Source organism: Mesoplodon bidens (assembly GCF_964165515.1).
Source record: "Mesoplodon bidens genome assembly, chromosome: 2".
In the NCBI taxonomy this organism is placed as follows: domain Eukaryota; kingdom Metazoa; phylum Chordata; class Mammalia; order Artiodactyla; family Ziphiidae; genus Mesoplodon; species Mesoplodon bidens.
This window is the reverse complement of record NC_138177.1, coordinates 115652803-115661522: the sequence shown is the minus strand read 5'-3', so window position 1 is coordinate 115661522 and position 8720 is coordinate 115652803. Positions and strand designations below refer to the sequence as shown.

The 8720-nt window shown below is 35.7% G+C and overlaps 1 long non-coding RNA gene across 1 annotated transcript in view; it reads right to left on the bottom strand.

The window, feature by feature from the left end:
• Nucleotides 1-1313: 1313 nt before the first annotated feature.
• The window catches only part of LOC308612930, a 40316-nt gene continuing 32909 nt past the window's right edge, over nt 1314-8720 (bottom strand). The window contains exon 2 of the long non-coding RNA XR_014015180.1: nt 1314-8624. This is a non-coding gene — a long non-coding RNA (uncharacterized lncRNA). The remainder of the gene's footprint in view (nt 8625-8720) is intronic.

The following is an 8720-nucleotide window of genomic DNA, read 5'->3' as shown; positions in this document are numbered from 1 at the left end:
GGCGCTCTGCAACATAATACAAGTGGTTTAATAGAAAAAGAAAATAGACTATACTCACATGATTTTCATCTATAATAATAGTGGTATATTTTGTCAGACCATATTCTCAGTAATACCAGCAGATAGCACACAAAGCTTATGTTAAGTAGAGGAACTATTTCCTCCCGATAATTTGCCAAATGTAGTAAATTTCACTGAGCATATATCCAGCCTGGTTGTTTTCTTTGCAGACCATAAATCCTTTATGTCCTGATGCTTCTAATAGATTTAAATATCAAAACTATGATAGTCAGGAAGTTACATAATTTTTAAAAAAATTTCGTGGTTGTTGAGGCTATCTGGTTTCATACTATATTTATCTACAAGAGCTGAATCTTATGTCTGTAATTGTCCCAAAATCTGACTTCTAGTACTAATTCCCTTGCAGACTAATTGCAGAACTTGTGCAAGCCACTTACTATCCCCTTTCTTTCAATTATATCATCCCTCAAATGGGGATTATACAATTTATCATTTCTAGTGTGTTCCAAAGTGCAATGCCTATCTGTGGACAAACTTAAGCATATTAAATATTAATGATTATGTCATTATCTATACAGAGTTTGCTCTTGTGATTTTGGGGTTTTGATTTGTCCATAACTTGTAGGATGAAAGAGACACTAAGTATCACTAAATATGTTTCATCTGGTAACCACTGATAATGATGCTCTCTAAACATTCCTAAACTGTATGGAACTTTGTGTGCAAAATAAAATTTTCTCAAGTCCTTTTCCTTAACTCTTGCTTCTCTTTACTTTTCCCAGCAGTACAGGTGGTGCTAAAATGTTACTGCTTCCTAAACTTAGTTCTATATTTTTTCCACAGATTTTACACAGATTCATTTATAAATGAACTGGGTTACTTTTGTTTGTTGTTTTACTCATGATATGTCATTTATGTGTTTTCTTTATTCTAGATTTTTCTTTCTGTTGATATTATTGCAGTTTTGAATTTTTAATAAATAATTACTACTCAAGTAACATTAGAGAAAAAATAAGCTAATTCTCATAACCTCATTGATACTATGCCATAGGTAAATTACCATTCAATAGTTTCAACATTCATAATTTGATAATTGTAAGCACATATAAACTTAAAACTAACTCTTAAGTCAAACATGCTAAACAAACAAGTTTGTAGGGCCCCAAGGCTTATATAAAGTAGGGCAAGGGTCAAAGGAAAGGAAAAAACAAAAAACAAAAATGAAAAAAAAAAAATGCCATCTCCTACTGGCCCAAACATCTGTCTAAAGAAAATAATTTAGGGGCATCAAAGAGAAGATAAAGACTTTATTCAGTTAATGTGCATGAGGGAACACATGAAGACTAGGTAACTCTCTAAGTTGAAGTAAAAGTGGAGTTTTATAGGATCTGGGGAAGAGAGCAGTACATGTCCTTGTGGCTTGGCTCAGGTTACACTTTTTGTCTTCAACTACTCCAAAAATTGTGGTTACAGCAGCTGGAGATAATTCTGTTTTTTCCTGCCCCTTTCTTAGTAACACTGGTACAATTCCATCCCGATAACTGCCAGCATACTTCTTTTGAGAGCCATCCTTTGTAAGCCTTGTGTTTTGTTGGGTGGTCAATCTTCAGGAGACAGAAGTAGCAAAAACTAAAAAAGGGGGAGAGGGGGAGGACAGAGGGCAGAGTAGGAAGGGGAAAAATGGAAGAAAGTAAGGGTAGAAGGTGAGGGAAATGGGGAACTCTATCATGTCTAATTTAATCCTTTTACACATCTTTCCTAAAATTCTGAATTTCTTTCTCATCATATAAATATCACTTGGGGTCTGAAAAAACATGTCAGGACTCAGTGAAAGGCTATGCAATTTATAAATTCTTTGAACCTTTCTCCACAATTGAATTTTATAGCCCCTTTCAATTACTTTATTTATTTTTTTAAAGAAGTTTTTTTTTGATGTGGACCATTTTTAGAGTCTTTATTGAATTTGTTACCATATTGCTTCTGTTTTATGTTTTGGTTTTTGGCTGAGAGGCATGCAAGAACTTAGCTCCCTGACAGGGATCGAACCCACACCACCTGCATTAGAAGGCAAAGCCCTAACCACTAGACTGCCAGGGAAGTCCCAGCCCCTTTCATTTGTACTCTGTAACCCCGATATCAATAATGTCATTTATTCACAATAATCATTTGCATGACTAAAGTTTTTATGCTCAGACATTTATACAAAAGAGAAAACACCCAGTTCTGGATATTTATTAGAGGGAAGTTACTATATGGTAAAGCTAGCAACTCAATTACTGAAAAACATTTCATCCCAAAAAGGATTATAGAGACAATTCTTCCTTTTCTGTTTCTGGTAAATTTCAGTAGTTTGAATGGATTAGAACTCACATATGGTTTCAATAAATCTAAATGATAGAACATTATGGAATGGATTCATTAATGACTTTGGAATGAACTACTTATAGTTTGAAAGTTTACAAGGGTCTTGGTGGTGTTTAGCTTTACTCTCTGGAGCTCAAAGGACAATTATTATCTGCATTGAAACACAATGTTTTAATTTGCAATCTTCTTCTACCACTATCTCTATTTTGGTCCAACTCTCTTTGAAAGAATGAAAGGTCCTTGGCATCGATTCCTATTTTTCTGTTATATGGCCAATACATACTGACCCTATTCCTTCCAGAACATTTTTTCTCTTGTCTTCTCTCAAAATGTTACCTTACAATTCATTACTGACACCTCAATTTTTCAAGTCCAAAATATGACAAAAACGTTTGGACACTTTATTGGTGTTTACCCAATTAAATATGCCTTTACTTGATTTCCTTATTATAAAATGTAATGTTTTTCTGAATATTACATTAATTGTGCTGAAGCGTGTTAATCGGTTAACTGTAAAAATGATCTCAACTCTATTCTTGTTTAGAATAACTAGACTTTGAACCAGAACCTCTCTGGAGTTCTTGCTGTTTCAGAAAATGTATGAAAAAGATAGCAATTTAGCACCATGCGTATTATAATTAGCTTAATCGTTGTCAGCATGTAGCTATAAACCAAATACCAATTAGTCCTAGTTGTATATCCATGGGCTTTTCTGGTTGTCTTTGAGTTAACGTTTCTTATTTGTGCAACTTAACAGCTCCCCCAGTGTGCAAGGGAAAATGTTTTTTTAATACATTTTTATATGTGCAAATTAACTGCATATTTAGCTTCATTATGCAAATAAGCTGCACTGATAAGTTCTTATTAGCAAAAGACAGGTTTTGTAATGCTTAAAATTCAACAAATGTAAGAAAGCAATCTGTGATATGCTTCAACAGTCCACGAATGGTGGTTAGGTCTTATTAGAGATTTAGTTACTGTTTAACAATCATTTAATCCCTACAGCTTCCTGTATTTAACAAAGCCTATTTTCCGAATTGCAGAAAGTATATATATCAGAAGGAGCCATGTTCACATATTACGATAGTCACGGAGAAAAAACAGAACATATTTATGCTGAGAGAAGTACAATATCCTGAAAACGATTTAAACATATATTGAGAAAGACATCCTTAAGCAGAGCAAGTCACATACTTACAGAGACCCACAAAGGTTCAGAAAAATATATTCAGAAAAAAAGAAACATACTTGGATCCAAAAAATGGATCTGAATGCCCTACAGAAGTGTAATAAATGTTCACCCAAATCTGTTTTCTCATGTTCGGGAACACAGTTAGATGATGTTTTCCAGCCTTGTTTGCAGATGTGGTCATGTGACAATTCTAGATGATGGAAAGCAAGAAGGTAATGAATTCCACTGCCATGTTTTTCCCATAATGACATCTTACGTGCTTTCTGCCCTGGCTGAATTAGGTGGACATAAGCTCTGTGGTGACCATGGTAGCTCTGTGTTAAAAATGGCAGAGATGCTGTTAACTCAGATCCTTGATGTGGAAGTGAGTCCTTCCTTGAGGTCCATTATCCACCACTTTGTCATCTACCTTGGACAATTGGAAAGATATGAACATCCTGGAATGTTAAATGAAAAAAAATATGGTATTTGAGTCATTATACATCTTGATCTATTACTTTGGCCTAGCATGCTTAATACAGTGAAAGATATAAACATAAAGGACACCTTCCAGTTTTTTATCAACTTTGAATTTTTCCTTCAAGGACTGTCAGAGTTTGTTTAGTTGAAAAAAATGCTTTGATGTACTAGACTTCAGTTACCATGAAGTCTTGTCTTATAGGCCAAATATCAGGGCTTAATGAAAGGGATAGGAGAGTGTAATTTAAGTAGCAAAGGACTAGAATTTAAAAGGTATTATTTATATTCATGACACTATTACTTCTAGCTGGTGATATAAACAAGTGACTTTTCCTTACTGGAACTCCTTTTTCCAGATCTGAAAGATGTGAGCGCTTAGATTAAATGACCACTCAAATTCCACCATACCATAATTAGCATTCTGTGATTCTATAATTCAAAAGGGCTCAAGGTATTACAGAGGTTCTTCTCTGTAAAACAGAGACTAAAATTAAAGTAAGTGAAAAATTATACCATGTGCTTTGTTTTCCTTCTATTTTTTTCTGGGATTTTTGGCACTTGAGCTCTAGCCCTGATATAATCCTGAGCTAGTACCTATCAACTGTCTCATTTATTACAACTCAAAATGATAAAGTCATATAGACAATTTCTAAAATTATTTCAAAATCTAACATATCATGGCACTGGGAGATAGAAAGTGTTACTCTCCAAGAATAATGTGTTTATTGGAAGCTTTGTTAATCATACCATGCTTCTGTGAACAAAAGAAAAATTTACACACTATTGGGATTTTGAAACAGGATCTGTGTGATAATGAGCAAGTTGTTGAACCTCTCAAAACTTTATTGTCCTCAACTGTAAATGGGGGTTAACATGGGCCTCCCAACTGTTGTTATGAGGATTAAATGAGGTTAGAAATGTGGATGTTCCTAGTTTAGCCCTTGCCATGTAGCAAACTTTCTGCATGTCTGTTGGCTTATTCCCTCGTTTTTTGCACAGTGTAGAAAAAGTATGCTGCACAGTAGGCCTAACTCTGACCCAAACACATTCAGGCCACTGTGAAATATTCAGGATGGTTTATGGCTTAAATATTGGCAGAACATGCAGGTTGTGCAAAAAGACAAATGGAGATGTGACATTGTAAATTAACAGTAATCATTGGTGAATATTTTCTTAGAGTTGTATCATTTGTGCTTATAGATAGAATGAAAATAATTTCTCATATTGTTATTTTTTTAATATTAAGCAACTGTTTGCATTCACTTGATCTTAGCCAAAAGGCCAAGAAGCGATATTGTATGCTTTCAAAGTAGTAAAGGTAATTCACATTTCCTGATCATATACTAAATGCCAGAGGTGCTTCTTCTTTGTTATAGAATTTAATCCTCATGATCAAACTTTCAATGTAGGTGCCCCCCCTTTATTATCTAGGTGAAAAAAGAGGGATCAAAGAGACTAAGTCATTTGCTTGAATCATCTATTGAACTCAATGTAGAAAGGAAACCCACGTACAGATTCAAATCCAAGTTTGGTTCCAAAGCCCATTTTTTTTTTTTACTATATCATTTTAACTTTCAACAATGAAGTCTACACCACCTCCCAATTATCCTGCTTTAATCTGTCAACTCTTACTGTACTCATCATTCCTGTCAAGGGAGTTAATGTATTAAAGCTCAAAAACACAAATTGTAGGGTAGAGATGTAGGGGAAGCATAGCATCTCAGAGGCTTACTAATCCTCTCTAAATGTTGCTTTGCTTTGTGAAGGGCACATTTGTCCCAAAGTATTTAAACATATATATTTATGGACAGAAAGTGAGGAGGCAGCAGGAGCATTCTGATATGTGGTCATGTCAAATACAACTTGGTTAGAAAAGAGAAGAAAACAAGAGAAACTTTGTTGTGACAAACACATGATGTGCATGATGTCATTTGGTTGTTGTTGGCAAAAAATCTATAAATGACATCTGTTTATCTATTTGTGAACCAGACACAGCCAAAGTTTGTACAATGTCTCTCTGTACAGTCTCCTGAAGGAAGGTCCCTTGTAAGTGACAATGTGTCAAAAGTCACCAAAAATCTGTTAAAATTTAACTTCTGCTGAGAAAATAGTGTACTTGATGAATATGTGTGGAGAATGTATTGAATCCAGATGAGACTGGTAATTCTGTCTCCATTAGCAACAAACACCCAAGAGAATGAAATGTTTAACTTAAAGAAAAGATTGTCTGTGATCAGAATGGCGATTTCCTTGAGAGAGGACAAAATGCAGACAACTACACCACCTGGGTATGTTTCAAAATTTTAGTTCCCACCATCCTCCTGAATCATTATATGTGCACAAATCAATGACCTCAGAAAATGTTTTACTGTTGCGTCTGGAAAGAATTTCTTCATTTTTTTAAACTGTGTTCTTTCAAGGATTGTTATTTATAAAACCTGTAAGAATTGTCATCAACCCCCCTACAAATTAACTTTTATCTTTATTTTTTTTTTTTTTTTTTAGTTTATCATAGGTAACTTCTGAAATACTCTTGTATCTCTTGCTCACCTCAGCAGAGTTTCTATATATGCACAATTTGTATACCAGTGGACTCTATTCTTAAAGAAGGAAAATTTCCCGTGTCCATTGTATGCCTCTATTGGAAGACTCAGTGGAATTGAGAGGACTCAACTCAGTGGAAGAGTCAACCCAGTAAAATCTGTGGGTAAGTATTATAACTGAAATGATTGGTTGCATATACACTGATCTCAAAGCACTGAGGTTTTTTGACTTACAACTTGCTGAAAGACAGAAATTAAACAGAACAGTAAACAATTCTATGAGATAAATATATGCTAATTCTTTCAGATATCATTTGCTGTGGAAAAAAAAAAAACCCTCATGACAAAGCAACAATTTTATTTGCTAACAATTGCACAAGTCAGCAATTTGGGCTGGGCTCAACTGAAAAATTCTTCTGTTGGTGTCACCTGAGATCACTCATGTAGCTGCCATGATCTGGCAGCTCAATTGGAATTGAATGAACTAAGATCCCCTCACTCACATGTCTAGTGGTTGGTGCTGGCTACAGCCTGGACCTGTAGGCACAATAGGGCCATTTGTTTTCTCCTATTCCAATAAACATGTCCAGGCTTCTTCACAGGGCAGTCTCAAAAGAGCCAAAGCAGGACAAACCCCAAAGTGCAAGTGTTTTAAACTTTGCTTTCTTTACATTTGTAAATATTGTATTAGCCAAAATTTACCTGCTAAATCCTGTTCCTTAATGGAGGTTCAGGAATGTCATATTGCAAAGGGACTTGTGTGCAGTAACAATTTGTCCTCTAGTCACAGATTATTCATATTCCCCCTGCATGCAAAATATTTTCACGCCCCATCAAAAGAGTGACACCAAAGTGTTCTCTATTCCTGCAAATACTAATTTCTACTCATCTTCTCATTCCTTTCTATTGTTTCCACCTATCCCACCAACATTTCTTTTCATATCTTAGAGTGCTTTGTGTTCCTGTCTTCTGTATATGGTCTCACCTTCCACCAGAGGAGGTAGTAGAGACTAGTGGGCAGTTGATTCAAGAGAAAAATTAGGTTATCATCTATTTGAATTATTTATATCATCTGATTTATTTGGAGAAGATAAAATAGACTCCCTCCTCTTTGTTTTTCTCCTACAACTGCTTTCCTACTACATCTTCTTTCTTACCCACTGGATGAATCTTGGGTAAATCTCCTAGCTTTCAGGTATTGGATGAGCAGCAATTTTAGATATCAGAAGTCTAATCAGATTGAATCAGAGTTTTTCTTTCACATCTAGTTTAAAGCTTTTCCTTTTCCCTGAGTTTAGACCTGGATCTCAGATTCCATATATCAGCATTGGATAAGGGGCAAAGGGTGAATTCCTGCATCCTCCAAGGATGGAAAGGAAGATGGGGAAACTGAAAGTGAGGGAAATGGCAAGATCTTTTTGACTGGTGCTGCTGTGATCTGAGTTTGCTCCCAAATGTGTGGTAGGTACTTAAATATCAGTTACTTCTCTGACAAGGCAGCCTTGTAGATTATTCTCCTTCTGGGAAAACTTAGCTCAGCAATTCTCCAACAGAACCAATTCCTATTCAGCTGACTTCTACAGACCAAGCCCTTAATTTCTGCTCCTATGATAATAACCCCTTTTTTTCTAGGATGAGTCCACTTTGTAGCTATACTCTTGAATGTGGTCCTCTCAAGAAGGCTAGGCTTGATTGCTTTCTGAACTGACCATTCTGACCCATAGGAACCCTGACCCACGAAATCCTGGGGCCCACTGTCTTCAGAGGCAATGTCAGACAGGGCTTTTCCTTTAACCTGTTAAAGAAAGAGTCAAGGACTGTCCCTATAGACCTCTAACTTAGACAAAGATCAGCTTTTGCAAGATCTCCTTCACCATGCTTTCCTCTGATAGCAGCATGAGAAGGGCCCATGAGTTTCTGAAGCAGAAAAAGCATCCCACTGGAGTAAATGTCAATATTCCTTTCTGGTAAGCAGTTTACTGTCTTCCAAGTGGTTCGTAGCTTTCTCCCTGGTTTGATTTGTGTAGGAACACCTCCATTCCCACCTGCAAAGAGAGGGGAAGGGAAATGCCTCAGTGCTTTAAATGGGAAAAGCATATTGAACAGCCTATTACTTAAATATTTATTTATTTAACATTTTC